Below are 16,155 nucleotides of genomic sequence, written 5' to 3' on the forward strand. Positions count from 1 at the left end.
GCACCTGAACCCCAAAGTTCATAGCAGCAGTGTCCAAAATAGCCAAACTGTGGAAAGAGCTGAGATGCCCTTCAAACAGACGAATGGATAAAGAAGATGTGGTCCATACATACAATGGAATATTACTCAGCCTTCAGAAAGGATGAATACCCACCATTTCTATTGACATGGATGGAATTGGAGGGGATTATGCTAAGTGAAATAAGTCAAGCAGAGAAAGACAATTATTATACGGTTTCACTCATATGTAGAACATGAGGAATGGCGTGGAGGACCACAGCGGAAGGGAGGGAAAATTGAATGGGAAGAAATCAGAGAGGGAGACAAACCATGAGAGACTCTGGACTCCGGGAAAGAAACTGAGGGCTACAGAGGGGAGGGGGTGAGGGGACAGAGTGACCAGATGATGGGTATTAAGAAGGACACGTGTGGTGATGAGCACTGGGTGTTTACGCAACTAATGAATCGTTGAACACTACATCAAAAACTAATGAGGTACTATATGTTGGCTAACTGAACATAATAAAAAATTTTTAAAAAGAAAGTGGGAGTTGACTGAAAGAAATCGCACAAGGGAACCCTTGATGGGCCCTGCGCTGAAGGCAGAGCTCACGGGGTGTCTCCTGGAGGTGCTCAGGCCTGGGTGTGGAGGGACACCACAGCCCTGCCCTTCTGGAGCTTATATCCTGATGTGGTCAAACAGGCAGTAGATTCATAGCAAAAAGTGATTTCTGGGAGTGACAAGGATGATGGAGTCAAATGCCAAGAAGGGTGGTTAAAAGGCTTTATCATAACCCTGGGTATGCATCCTGGTGGCTCGAGTGAAGTTGATAGCAGTGGAGGTGGAAAGAAGTGGGTGGGTGTGCAGAACATATTGGAGCTGGTGCTCCAGGGATGCTCTGATGGATAGGACATGGGGGTAGACTAAAGAGTGAATCCTGACCCCTGAGGCTCTGGCTGCACCAACCAGGTGCCAGGTGGTATGAAGTACTGTTTGCAATTCTGAAAAGAGGAGAGATTCAAGGTGGGGGGATATCAAGCGTTCTGTTTGGGACCCAGGGAGCTGGGCACACCCCAGTGGACAGGTTGGGGAGGCAGGGGAATATCTGAGCTGGGAGCGCGTGGCAGAGGTCAGAGCTGGAGACGTCAGTCGGCCAGTGAGCAGAACACAGATATCCCAGGAGTGGATGAGATCACCTCCAAGGTTTTGGTCTTCCACGGCCACGTGGCACCACCGCCCCTCTGAAAACAGAAGTGCTTTGCTGTAGACCCATTTCTCTGTATTTTCAAATGGGTGACAGTAAGATCGGTGTCTGTGCGCTTGTTCACGGAGCTTCGTCTTGCAGGAGGGCCTGTAGTCATTTTCATTTTCGTCAAGCATGCGCGGTACTCCTCTGTCTTTCTCGGAGGACTTCCTACCCAGCCAACCACAGCTGAGAACCATGGAATCCTAGGCCTTGGTACTGAGAAGAGATGGGACAATTAAGGCTTCAGCTGGGAGAGTGGCCAAGAATGCTGATTCTGTTCCTCATACAGGTAGTACCCACACCCCCACCTCCCAGAAAAGGAAGGAGAGATCTAAGAAATATTTCCGTGGCCTGTAGTGCATCATGGGGCTGAAGTCAATGCATGGATGGTCATGGTCATTTAAAAATCCCAGACTCACCTTCCCCGGCCTCCCAGAATAATCTTAATTGCATCCCCCCCACAATTCCTAATTAGTGTGGGCTCAAGGCATGCAAATTCATTTCTGCATTAGCCTAAGAAAAACATAATTAAGAAGTTGTCTGGTGAAGGAAAGAAAAAGCCCATAATGTATTCCAGGGCCAAACTGCAGATGACTTTTGGACTGCACACAATTTCAGATTAGCCACACCACTGAATCTTCATTAGCATAGATAATCAAGACCTGGCTCCAGGCCCCCCCAATAAGTCTGGCTGAATCCCTGTGGCTTATAGGTCAAAAAAGGACTCAAAACCACTTACAGTCCCTCTGGAGGGTTGGGGTTCCAAACAAGATCAACTTTTAGGTGCCCAGTTAGTCAAATGAAGTTCTGGAGTAGCCCTTTGATGTTTATTAATTTTGTATGACCTTTCCATACTGACTGAATTAATTCCTTAGTTTCATGTGCCATAAAACCAATAGGCTTCTTCCAGCCTACGGAAAATTCTGTTGCCTTTGACAATTTGACATGCATTTTTCTGTAGTGATAAAGAAAGGGGCTGACAGCTCATTTAGTTAAAGGCTACAGGCAAAAAATCCCCCCAGTTTCAAAGAGCAAATACTTTATAATATCAAGAGGACTCTATCAACAGACATAAATTAAATATTCATGCCGAGTTTCACAGAACTGCAACTCTTTGGAGCCAAGGAAGAAGTGAAATTTCTCCTAAGAACCATCATCGACATCCACAATTGTCAATCTTGGATATTCATTGAGGGTACTCAACAGCATTTTGTAATATTTTCAATTTTCTCATCAGGGAAAGCAGTACATCCCTAGATTTATAATTTCTGACACACGCAGTAGCCTGCTTTGAAAAAAATAAAACAGAAAAGTTATGAAAGTTATAAAGCCACATTCTTAGTCCTGTGTCCTTAACATCTCCTACACGTTTTCACTTGAGCTGTTGGGATCGGGCGATGTTTACATCCCAGACTGTTGGATCACACATGGGTTGGCAGTCTAGAAGCAGCCATACAAGGTATCCCAGATTCAGAGCCTCCCACGGCCAGCCACATTGCAGAAAGGAGATGTGAACTACGGTGGAAGGGAGAAGAATCACTACTCTGTGCCCACCGAATGGGGCCCCGGAATTGCCTGTTCTAAGGATTCAAGACAAACCAGAAATCCAGATGTTTGCATATCTCCCAGTTTTTAAATATCGTGATCAATTGAAAAGGATTCAATATGTACAGTTCAAGCAACACATTCCGTGGGCTGGATTCAGTGCCCAGAACCCTAATGTGCAGTGATTTGAGTGGTGTCAGAAGAAATGACCGTTGCAGAATGGAAGACATTGAAGTTCTCAGCCTTGAGGAACGTCCTTCGGCCATAAAAGGAGTGAAGCCTCAGACACGGACGACAAGCATGGCTGGAGCCGGACGATGTGATACCTCTTGAAAGAAGCCGGTCACGGAAGACCGCGTATCGCGTGATTCACCTCCTCCAAAATGTCCAGAACTGGGAAATTCATAGAGACGGAACGCAGATTAGCTCTGGCTTTGGGGCCAGAGCCAGGGTGGTGCTCCGAAGGGAAGAATACTCACAGGGTACAGGGCTTCTTTTCAAGATGATAGAAATGTTCTAAAATGGACTGTGGCGATGGTTGCACACATCTTCGAGTATATTGAAAAGTGATGAATTGCACACTTCAAATGGGTGAATTGTAGGGTATGTGAATTAAGTCTCAATAAAGCTGTCCCCACAATACAACATTAACAACACCAAAAAACCACCATACCTTGAGCAAAGAGCTGAAATTTTCGGCATACAGAGCCAACGCCCCGAAGTTTTGCTGTCACACCACACCCCTGCCCAGCCTACTGGACAAATCCCCCTAAAACTCAACTCAAAAGTTAAACTTTTGGGGCACCTGGGTGGCTCAGTCGTTAAGCGTCTGCCTCCGGCTCAGGTCATGATCCCAGGGTCCTGGGATCATGCCCCACATCGGGCTCCCTGTTCTGCAGGAAGCCTGCTTCTCCCTCTCCCACTCCCCCTGCTTGTGTTCCCTCTCTCGCTGTGTCTCTCTGTCAAATAAATAAAATCTTTGAAAAAAAAAGTTAAACTTTTGCCTTATTTCTAGAAAATTCAGGATGATGGTAGTTCACCTGTTCACTCAGCCTCTCTTCCTGCTGAGAAGGTCTGGGACATTCTTCCACATGTCCTGTTGCCAAGGATTAAAAAGGAACAAAAAAACCCCATTATTTTCTACACTCTCTTCAGTGCCGTGATGTCCCATCAGCCCCAAGCTCACACTTAAAGCCAGGCCTGTACTGTAGTCTCCTCTCTTCCTTGGAAATCCCACTTTGAAAACACTAATCTTATGGATAAAATTGGCTTAAAGTCTTAAACTCGTTAATATGCCTTTGTCTTTTTAATCAGGAGGATATAGACAGCCCATTTTGTGGGGACGGAGGGTTCATCCAAACCCCTCTCTTTAATACAATACAACTGAACACATGGGATTTATCCACATCATAAAGTGCTTTTTGGAGGCCTTTTTTTCTTTCTTTTTTTTAATGTAGAGCCTGTTTGCTTAGCATCTCTAAAGAAGCTCGTGTTATTTTTGTCATTTAGAGTCTTCTGTGGCAGTTAATGCAATAAATAAAATAAATAAAAATATTTGACCACATCCTTGAGGATGTCAAGAACGCTTGGTCAATTGGCTTAGCCGCTTTCGGAGTTTGAACAGTGGCAGGAGCCTGGCCCGAGGGCCCCCCCACAGTTACGTGCTCCTCCTGGAGGGGATTTCAGTAATGTGCTCTAATCAGCTTAAGGAGTTAATTAAACAGTTGTCACTTAGCTCCTTAATTCTGAAACTTGATGCTAAATAAGATTTGAAATTAGTTATGCAAAACTGAGCAGTGCTTTTGTGATACCCGATTTCTTCAGGTGGCACAGAATAAAGGAGGCATTGTTCCCAGACAGCGGGGGCCGTGGGGTGACCCGGAGAAATGGACTGGGGTCCTGGGAAAACATTTGCCTTGCTGGGGAGTGCAGGCAACCAGGCAAGAGTTCAAAATCTTGCCCTTTTTATCCAAAAGGGACCTCACGGTGAGGGGTGATTATCATCTACCAGGATAGAAGTCACCAGCTGGAGCTTATAGGTCAATGTGCCCTGTAAATGTGTTTTTTCAGAGTTCTCAGTGATTTTTACAAAAGGTGAGCCAAATGTGAAAATCAGGAGCTTTTACATAAAAATAACGATTCTTGGCTTCTCTCAAAAAATCAGGAAACATGCAAACTTGGGTTTGTGTTCCTGCAAGGCAATACTTCGGTAGAGCTGAAGTTGTCTCCTTCTGATTGAGCGTGTGATCCTGGCTCACCTGGTTATGGATGAACTCAGAGTTTCGATGCCACGTCCGAGGATATGTGTCTTGGCCAGGATGTGGTGGCGGTGTAGGCAGGAGCAGGCTGTATGAGAATTGACCCATCCTTTGACATGCCTGTGTGTCCTTACCTGGTGGCTCTGAGAACCCCCATAAGAAAGGTGCAAATGAGCAGAAAAGCTCAAGGTCCAAGCTGCATTGCCCTGGGGTCCTGCCCAGAGGCTCCTCCAGAGATAATCCTGACGTAGATTTGCATGAGGAATGAACATGGCCAAGAACTCATGATTCTCTGTGCATCCAGCCATCCTATGGCAAGCCTGTGTGCACCGGACACTGAACAGAACTCAGTGCTCAGGACAGCGGAGCCCTGGCTCATCCAGGAGTGGACACGGCCAGTGAGAATAACACGCAATCCACGTCGCCCTTGAAAACTCCTCAGACCACTCAAAAAACACAATCTCTAAGCCTCAAAACCTCCATTTTTCCTTCATCGTTGAAACAGGTTATTGCTCCTTGGTTGAGCACCATGTGAGGTGGCAGGCTCATGCTTGGGGATCCTGTGTGCGAACAATACACCCTGACTGCTCAAGTTCCCGTCAGTGCTGTAAGATGCTCCCCCTGTGGGTGGTGTGGGCTCCTGCCAGCCCCCGTGCTCTCCCTCCAGGACAGAGCCCGGGATCACGGGAGCGCATGGTGGTTATGTGTCCCGGCCTCTCCCCTTCCGTTGCTCCCTGCTTCTCTCCTTCCCCCTCCCCCCTCGCTTTTTCCTCTTGCCAAGAACATACTGAATTCCTATAAGTCGCCACATGTCTTATGATACTGCTAATAACCAACCTCACTGAAAATCTGGTAATGCCAAGCACTGCTTGAACACTCGGCATGCCGCAACGTACCCACCGCCCCTCACAACAACTGTCCGAGGTAGATGCTATTCAGAACCCCGCTTTCCAGATGAGGGAAACGGGGGACAACAGTTTAAGTAACTCGCAGAGTCACATGACTGGGGAGTAGCAAAGCTGGGGTTTGCGCCCAGGCAGCCTGAGTCCAGACCCTTGTGGGGACACATGAGCAGGCTCCGACCAGATGTCATTTAGATCTTTTAAGACAAGGAAAGTTGGCCCCAAGAGGGTGCAAAACGTGCCCAAGATCACCTCGCCGTGCCCAGCGGGGGCTCGTGCTGTTCGGGCTGGGCTCCCCTGCCGGCCCCTGCTGCCGGGGCGCTAGGCGCGGCTGGAAGAAATCCCGAGCTCAGGTGGAGTGGAGAGTCATCATGATGCCAACACGTGTGTTCCTTCTACCCGCCGGTGCCTCACGTACGCCGTCCTCACTTCCAGCCGCTAACTCGGGAGTGTTTACAGTCCCCGTTGTAGCGACGTGGAGACCGAGACACGGTGCAGTCCCCAGTTTGCCTACCGTCGTGGGCCTAGTAGGTATGGAAAGTTGGGTTCCACGTCACGCCGTCTGGCTCGGAGCCAGCGTTCCTCACTCTGGACTTTACTGCCTCCACATCGTAGGTAATATCTCTAATAAACCAGAAACAGTAACACTGATTATATCCACCTGGAGGCATTAAGAAAGATGTAGCATTTGAGTTGGGCCTTGAGCTTATTACCTTGGGATCATTTTTAATAGGAAGCTCCATTGGCATAAAAAACTACAATGTAAGAAATTTATTTGTACTTCGTTTCGAAGGGTACATGTACCTCATCCAGCCAGCCGGCTCTAGCCCCACGAAGCCCTGTGCTCAACAGAAATCAAGGATTTCCCTCCTGCTTGTGCATTTTAAAATTTTCTCCCATCCTTTGATGCGTGTATTTATTAAAACAAGCCCTGAATCTGGTAAAGGGAAAGCAGCAGAGGTGATCAGTGACGCCTGGACACAAATAGGAGGAGGAAATAGGACGGAGTCCAGGACACAGTTCAGCCCGGTGCTCAGGGTTGCCCCACCCCCACCCCCAGGGGACATTTGGCGAAGCCCGGAGACATTTTCCATTGTCACAGCGGGAAGGAGGCCATTATTGGCAGCTAGTGGGCTGAGTCCGGGGCTACGGCTAAATACATAAAGTGCACACAATAGCCTGATAACAAGGAATTATCTGGCCCCAAACATCAGTAGCCTGGGGCCTGAGGATACATTTGTGTGAGTATCAGAGATCCATTGTCAGTTTTCGGCTTCTGGATTCAACCTTTGTACAGAGCATGGGAGGCTTCATTATATTTCAGGACGCAGTATAGATGTTATCAACCTTGAGAGCATAAAAGTATCCATTAGGAATGAGAAACGTTGGCAGGTCAGGGTGGCCGGAAGAACAGACGGTAGTTGGAGGCGGGCTCATACGGTGCGTGGGGGTTTCGCGTGTGCGTGGCTGTGCCAGGGAACACACCGTGGCCATGCCACAACAGCCACGTATGTTTCCGTCAGGGTTCTGGGAGTCAATGGGACTCGGCTCGGGGGCTTCTGCTGGGGCGGGGAGTCCCCTCAAAGGCTTCCTTGTGGACACATCTTGGGGGGCTGGGCGCCGGATTTCAGCTGTGGCCGTGGGCCAGACCACCTGCGCTGGCCCCTCTGTGTGTCTGGACTTCCGTGCACCTTGGCGGCTGAGTTCCGCGAGCAAGCATTGCCGGGGAGAGAACCCAGTGGAAGCTAGATCACCTTCTATGGCCGAGCCTCCCAAGGGACACATTCTCGACGGCAGGCGTGAGTCCCCGGGGCCAGCCTGTACCGAAGGCGGGGGCCACCAGAGCTCCCGCGGCTGCGTGGGAGGAGCGTCCAAGCCTCTGCAGACACAACCCCTCAGGAATTGACACATTATCTCTTGATTAGAGGTGTGTGTGCTTAAGTTATAAATAAAGCCAATGGGGGAACCAAAACAGGAATCTAATTATACTGGTTGAGAAAGGAGAGAGAGAGAGAGATGAGGTTTCAGCTGTTGTGCCGGAAAACCAGATAACGGCTAAGCCGGCCATATCAAGAAAGTGTAGCGGATCGTGTTGTTGAGGATGGATGAAAAGCCTTCCTAACAGATGAAGCAAAAGTGGTTGCCCGAGGGGAACAAAATCAGGATAAGGAATGGGGATCAGGATGGCCTTTTGCGGCACTTTATGATAAACCTTTTCACATACGTGGTGTTTTATCAATGAGGTTGCTTGACCTTGATAAAAAATTTTTAATTCACATAGAAAGGAATAAGCACCGTGCATCTGGCTCATTATCAACGGCTTCCAGAAGACAGTCTGCCCAGCGGAAGGTGTGCACTGTCTCCAGCCTCGTGTGGGCTCGGCCCTGGGGCATCTCGCTGCTTCCCTGTGGGTGGAAGGATAATTTTATTTTACCTGGTATGGCTGCTAACATGCAGTAATTCTCCATACTATGCCACAGCCATGAAGCTGAGGGGCTGATGCACTTTAAAAGCAGAGTGATTTATAAATTCGTTTGCAATGCAGGCCAAATTGACTGATGCTCCCCACTTGCTAAAAGCAGCTCACGGGTGCTCACTTCAGCAGCACGGAGACTAAAATTGGAACGACACAGAGAAGATTAGCCTGGCCTTCGTGCACGATGACACACCAATTTGTTCCATATTTTTAAAATATACAAATAAAGGTAAAATAAAAGAAGCGCCCAGGCTATTTAGAGTGATGCAGCATTGTGGCTAATAGGATGTAGTGTTTCTGGGGTCCTGTACTAGCTCTTCTGTTTTCATGGGGCATGAATGAGGAACTGCAGCCCATCATCTACTAAGTGTCTGCTGTTTACCGGGGGCACAGGCTGAAATAACAGAGCTTGAACAAACAAGCAAAAGACAAGGACAGGGTGACGAGTCATTATTGTAGTCATCAGGTTATTGATCTTTGTTGGGAAATGAATTGAAAAGACTTAGGAAATTAAGCACAGTTGAGAAATCACAATGAGGAAGAGAGAAGCTGCAGAGATGTTCGGTTTCCGCACCAAGTTAGGCTGGGTCTGCGCAAGCTCATTACAACAGAAACCAGGAGAATGAGGGCCAGCCATGCAGCACGTGGAGGAAATGTTGTTGGCTTCTCATACCTGAGCAGTCTGTTTTGCGTGGGGCATATGACTCAGAATTTAGTGAATATTTTCATTGTTTGGAAACAAAAGTGGGGAAGTGTTAGGTATTAGTCAGGATAGATTAGGTTATAGTGCAGTAACAAGTAACTCCAAAAGTCTCATTGCCTTAAGACAAAGAACACGTATTTATTACTCTTGCTGTACGTGCTCTGTGGGTCAGTAGGAAGCTCTTCTCCATACCGTGATCAGGGTAACCAGGCTGACAGAGGCTCTACCGTCTTGTGGTTGCACCATCTGGAACACGCAACCTCTGTCAGCAGGGCAGCTGATGAGAAAGAATGGGAATTGTGCATCAAAGCTTTATTCCCCCAACCCAGAAGTGACAGCACCGACCCTCACATGTAAATAGCTACAAGTGTTCACATGGCTCGAACTTCGAGGGGCCTGGAAAATAGGTTGGTGCAAATGGCATATTTTTTCTGAGCCTTTCTTTCTGTTCCATAAACTGGAATCCACCCACACGGCACACCCATCAGCATCCGGACTGATCGGCCAGGCGTATCTTCTGACCGATCAGTGCTCATGCCATAGCAGGTGCTTTAGGATTTCCCCCCGACCCCAGTTTAAATATCAGCTTTGAGTATGACATAATTTGACAGGAGGAAAAAAAAATCACTTTTATACTGGTTGTGAACATCTGTCTTTAACTGCGCAGAGTAGTGTTTTAATATGAAAACTGAATTCTTGCATCTTATGTCCCCTTGACATTTGATGTCCTAGAATTCTGTCTGCGCTGGACAGAGAATCGTAAAGTGCTACTTCTTTGTGTTGTTGGAGGTGGGGTCAAGAGCAGAGAGTAAATGATGCCGATATTATAAAATTTTAATTACGGAGAATCAATCGACTTAGCAGAATATGTCTTTTTTTGTACTTAAACACCAGGAAGATAGCAGAGCATGTCGTGTTGATAGAGGCTGTGGAAAACTCCGATTTGTAGCTGCCCAAAAGGTATTCTATGTTCTTACAGTCCCTTGCTGTGTAAATCTCATGTTCTCTAAGTAAACTCCAAAAATCTGCTTTATTCAGAGAAGGAAGAGAACAGAGTGTCCCCGAGGGATTAGGCTTGTGATTTTGTCTCTGCCAATTAGATGTGCCCATGTGATGCTTTCTCTCCAGTGTGGGGAAGAGGGAGTATGTGGGGTTTGGGGAGCGGCAGAAAGGGTCTAAAACAATCTGCCCGACTTCCCAGCCTCCTAATCAGGGACAGAAGCAGCGATCCATGGCAGGCCCACTGAGTAGTTCCAGACCCTGATTTTGGGAGGTCAGCCGGACTCTGCTTCTTCAGCCCGTCATTCAATGCCAAGTCCTTCGCAAAGCCCTTCCTGCTGAAATGAGCAAGAGCAGATTCTGTTGTCTGCAGCTAAGATCCTTGACTCACGTGGTATCTCTCAAAACCAAAAGGAGTAAATATGTGAGAAATGGGGCACATATTCTATACAACAAATATATTAGCAATACGGGAAGTCGCAGAGGTATCAAGAGGAGAGTAATGATGTTGCCAATCATAGGTAGATCTAGCACGTGCTTGCTCCCAGAGCCTTGCAGTGTAGCCCCCCGGGTGGTGTGCCCCCTGTCCCTCTGGTTCCTTGATGCAGCACCTGTCAGTTCTTCATTCCCTGAGGACCAGGTGGGATGCTGGTAGAGCATCTGATACTTCAGTGGAGCATTTGATACAGTCTTGCTACTGGAGTGTCTTAGTTTCACCAAGGATTGTAAGCAGACAAGAGAAGAAGCATTACTCCTGAAACCTGCTGTTTGAATTACTGGAAACTCTGGCCACAGGTCTCCGTGCAAACAAGAATGCTGAGGCGTGTTCCTTTTTTAGAAAGTAAGCACAATACTTGTCCCAGACTTTATCAGAGGGCGTTCTTTCCTGACATACGAGAACTTTATAACCACCCGAGTCCATTCTTGGAGCTGCTGCCCCCCCTCCCTGACCTGGCCCATCTCCAGTCACATTCCCCCCCGGCCCCGGGGGCTTCTCTGACCTCCTGGGAGCCCTCCCAGGGGTGGCCTTGACACCCCTGGAGAAATGCATGCTTCCAGCCTGTGGTCAGACAATTCTGGCAGGCCAGCCCCCTGGAGACACTAGCTCCCCAGGTCCCTGCTGCAGGCTGGACACCACCACCTCCGGTGGGCATTTCCCTCCTTCCCACGCCTCACCCACCACTTCCCACCCCTTGCAAGTAAATTAACGCCACCTAGAGCCTGTCCCAGGCTCTGTTTTCGGGGAGATTCAGACTAATGCAATATCCAATTTGCAAGTTGGCCAACTGAGGTTGGTAATTGTTCAGAAATACTAAGTCTGCATCTCAATGAGAATTGGAAGGAAACCCAAAGGGTTTGACCACCTTCCTGGTCATCTTTATTAATTAGGGTTCCTTGTAAGCAAAACACATTGATTCTGGTTAAGTTTGGGTTTTGTTTTTTTTTAAACTACTTTTGAGGTATGGTTGACATATATAAGCTGTGCATGTTTAATGCATATAACTCAGTGAGTTTGGGGATAAGTATACCCCCGTGAAAGTGGCACCATGATCGAGGCCATAGATGTAGGCATCACCTTACAAAATTTCCCTTATTATAATTATTGTATGTGTGTGCGTTGAGAACACTTAACCCTCTAAAAAGGAGTTTAGTGAAAGAATATGGGCTCTCCCAGAGAACGGATGGCCCAGAGAAAAGGCAGGAACCAGGCCCTTCGTGGAAATGCAGGTAACAGGGAAATGACAGGTTTCCAGGTGCTGCTGACGGGAAATGAGATCCGAGCACCCGTGGCTCCTGCCTGCTTCCCTCAAATGGAATTCCCATCCGGGGGCAGGTAAGGGCGAGAGGCTGACCGTGTGGCCTCGGGGATGCCCACCAGCTCCCGGTGGGGGGAGAGGGTTGCTGTGTCTGTCCTTCCCAAGGAGAAGGGAAACCTTCCCCAAAGGATAATGATGTGCTGTTATGGAGAAGGGGTTGGGCAGGCAAAAACAGAAGCTTCCATCCCAGGGACTCAGAATAAACAATGTTATAAGGAAATCTGCCTCAGTATTGCCCTGAAGTCCTGTCTGGGGGCGAGCTTGTCCCCTTTCTCACGACCTGGTTAGCGGCCCCTGTAGGAAATGGTTCCTTCGTGTGGATTCAGTAAAGCAAGTTGCCAGTTAGCTCTACTTCCCCTCCTTCGGAATGCCCGTCTTCCTGTGTCCTCTCTCAGGGAGTTTGGGGTGTGACACTCTGGCGCGGAGGCGAGGGACGCGGCCGTGGGCCGCTGTGCCCCGGGGACGCTCACGGATGCCGGGCCCGCGCCAGCTTCCCGCACGGCGGGGAAGAGTGGCCATGCCCCCCGGGCGCCGCCACGTTTGTTTAATGGCACGTTTGCCCTTGTCTGCCCCCCTCCGGAGAGATGCGCCAAGCTTACCTGGACGCTCTCGTTAGGAGGGAGCAGCGCTGCCGCAAACACCATTCTTGCCGTTATTCCTTCCGACCTTCCTCATCTAGTTCAGACACGCGGCCCTGGCTCGGAGCCTGGCGTGAAAACGGCACGTGATCTCCCAAGGGGCCACGGTCACGGTGAAGGCAAAGAAATCATTTTTCTCCCCGCCTCCTGAGGGACAAGAAGCTATTTGATTTGCTGGTTTCAGCCCAAGACCCGAGAAACAGGAGGGCCTCTTGCTGGCGGGTCACATCAGACAAGGACGGTGGTTATCTGAGGGCGACAGGTTTAAATAAGCAAGATCTTAGTTGTGTTTCCTCTGCTGGGTGTTCGGAGGGAGCGTCCAGGATTGGTGTTGGGACGCATCCCGCCGGCGTCCAGGACCCTTCCCTTGGTTCCTGGGGCCACCGTAAGAAAGTACCATGAACGTGGCAGCTCTTGAGGAGAATCCTTCCTTATCTCTTCCAGCTTCAGTGGCTGCTGGCATCCCAGATGTTCCTCAGCTTACGGACGCACCACCCCGATCCCCGCCCGTGCCTTCACAGAGCCACCTTCGGTGGGGGGGGGGGCTCTGTCTGTGTCTTCTTGTCTCAAAAAGACACCAGTCATTAAGGGGAGGACCGCCCTCATCCAGGACGACCTCGCCTGAACTTAACTCATCATAGCTGCAAAGCTCCTCTTCCCAAATGAGGTCACATCCTGAGGTTCTGAGTGGACATGGATGTTGGGGGGACGCTGTCCACTCTGGGGCACCAGCCACTCACGCCTGAGGCACCGGCCATTGTCATAAACTCTCCAACACTGTTGACTCACCGAAACCCGGGCAGACACAGGAAGTGGGCACTGTGCTATCCTCATTCCATCGTTGAAGCTAATTAGGCACAAGAGTCTGGTGAGCCATCCGAGGTCACCCACTGGGCAGTGTCAGAGGCTGGATTTACACCCAGCACTCCAGCAACAGATTCCCTGCCCTTGAACCTAACATGATACTGGGCCATGTGGCTTTTAGCCACATGCTTTCACTGTGGGGGGTACAAGATACAACCCCAAATCCAGGATCATCTGTGCTTGGCAACAGGAAGAAAGGGAAACACAAAAGAACCTTCATAATCTGCTTTTTTTAAAAAATTTTTTATTGTTATGTTAATCACCAAGGATCTGCTTTTTTTCACAAACTTTTTTGGAAGCCTCACCAAGTGACTTCCATTTATATCTCATGGACCAGAACTGTGTCACAAATGAAGGACAGCCCCCCCAAAATGCAGTAATTTTAGCTGGGCATCTTGCAGCCTCAAATAAAATTAGGGTTTCGCTAGGAGAGCAGAAAGGCAGGTGGCCATCAGGTGGGTGACAAACCATCTCTAACACACTGATCAACCTCTGGGTGCGGTTTAGAAGGCCCCCAGTGTGATGTTCATCTGCCTCCATCACCTTCCTCCCCTCCATTTTAAAGTTAATTTGGAAGGGTGATCGTGAATCAGTGACTATGTTCATGAAGCAGGAAATCAAGATGCTGGAAGGCATGAGGAAATTAAACAAACAAACCCTCTAATTCTGGTTCCAATCCATCAGACCTCCAGATGAGACATCATTCCTCAGTTTTATTCCTCAATCCTCTGCCCCGTGCACGTCCCTTACACCCCAGTGCGGCACAGTGCCCCCGGACCACCGTCTGTCAGGAGCATCCTTGGAAAGCAGGGGAGGCTGCTTTGCCCACGCACACAGCAGGCTGGATGTGCCGGAGATGGTCGGCCCCGGGAGCGGCTCTCAGGAGGCACTGTATAAATAACCCAGCTCCCTCGCCCCTCCGTGGAACTATTTTTAGGTGTGTATTTTAGGTAATTTCCCTGCAAGGGAATGGGTGATAATGTATCTCCACCCATGGAAATATATAACACACATGGTGTATTTTGCAGCGCGGCTCAGTCCCTGCAGGACCAGCTCCAGCTACCCACTGCGGGAGCTGGTGGAGGCTCGCACGCCTTCCTGGCTGCCTCTTCCCGACTCCCCTACGGACACTTCCTGAACCCCCCACTAAACCTCCCTGCCCTTGAATCCCTTTCTCGACTCTGTTTCTAGAGGGGTCCAAGCTACGATGGGAGCTGTCATTTCTCGGGCAAAACCAGGACATGCATTGTTTCCTTACAATAGATCATGAGTTGAATCCCAGGAGAGTATCTGTGGCCCCTCTTACAAGGCGGCCTCAAAGCACGGTCACCTTCTCCTCCCGTTTTTGCGTCCTCCTGGCCTCTGGAGAGCCTGAAGTTCTGTGGAGCTGTGGGGTACCCAGGGAGTCCTCTCTGCATGGAGCGTGGGGCTGCCAGTGAGGACTGAGATGGTGCGTTCTCAAGACCTCCCTGCCTCGCTTTCCTCGCTCTGAGGGGCTGGGATGAGGGCGACCCATGGTGGAAGGCAGCTGAGCTTTCCGGGGTTTGATGGGGTCAGATCATCAACGCAGCTGTGTGTCGCATCTCAAACCAAACCAAGGCGAAGCGGGGCCCTCCCACCACCTCTTTCCTGGAGACGTGCCATTCACCTCCCGGAGAAAGCAGAGCTACACCAGAGAGCGGGCTCGTGACATTGAAGAACTGGGAATGCGCAGACAAGGCAGGGGCGGCCTGACAGCTCCGTCCCTAATCCCCGTGAGGTCCCGTAGGCAGAGTGATGCGTCCAGCCGGAGGCACCCCCGACATCTGGACCACACCTGCTCACCAGTGAGTCCGGGGTTGGTCCTCACCGCGCTGCCTTGAATGCGCAGGTGCTTTAAAGGCCTTTTGGGTTTTACTGTTGGATGCTGCTTGTTCTTCCACCAGGCACGTGCGAAATCTTTTTCCTCTTCCCTGAAGCTGGTGTCCAAAGTCATAATGCCATGCCCCCACTCTGTTCTTTCCTTTGAGATGAGCCAGTTTGGGCCAGAGAGTTAAGGAGTGTTTTCCCACTTCTTCCCAAAGTGTGAATGGTTCTCCTGGATCTCTACCCTTTTAGTAGGAACATAGACACAGGTTCTTCCCCGTGCACCCCCCCCCAGAGGCGGTGTAGCACCACATTCTGACTTCATCCCTTCGTTTTACTATGCTTGCGCCCAAAATAAAAGCGCATCAGTCTGGGAACTCACAAGGCAGGGGGGGAACAAGCACATAATCAATGGGCATTTAGAAGCTTTTGCATATTGAGACAGTATAAGGCATGGTCTTTGAAATTCAGGAACATTCCAAACTGCGGTCTTTCTTTCAGAATTAAATAATTAAAAAAAAACCATATATATAGTTTCACATTCAGATCTAAACCAAATGAGCTAATTATAAGATGAACGAGTCCTATAAAGGAAAAATAAGATCTTATGTAAGAAATATAAAGTTAACATAAGGAAAAGAGTTATGCAATGTTAGGATGATACATTTCTATCCCTTCCTCTGGCATGCTCCTAAATGGGAATTTGCGACTTCACATGAAAATCAAATTAGCAAGAACCTGTGCAAGCCTGGCCCTAAGAGAGACGGGTCTCCTAGCACCCGTCCGGGTGTCTCACTGCTGCTTCACCAAGGATAGGCCAGACAAGGTCGGACCTACAGAAGAAACTCGGCGTTTGCCCCG

The 16,155-nt window shown here is 49.2% G+C and overlaps 1 protein-coding gene and 1 pseudogene across 3 annotated transcripts in view; both read left to right on the top strand.

The window, feature by feature from the left end:
* Positions 1-16,155, top strand: part of TMEM132D (transmembrane protein 132D) — a 557,603-nt gene that overhangs the window by 450,556 nt on the left and 90,892 nt on the right. The window lies entirely within an intron of this gene.
* LOC113913399 lies at positions 8,542-8,640 on the top strand (annotated as a pseudogene).

The sequence above is a fragment of the Zalophus californianus genome, chromosome 14 (assembly GCF_009762305.2).
Source record: "Zalophus californianus isolate mZalCal1 chromosome 14, mZalCal1.pri.v2, whole genome shotgun sequence".
NCBI classification, from domain to species: Eukaryota; Metazoa; Chordata; class Mammalia; order Carnivora; family Otariidae; genus Zalophus; species Zalophus californianus.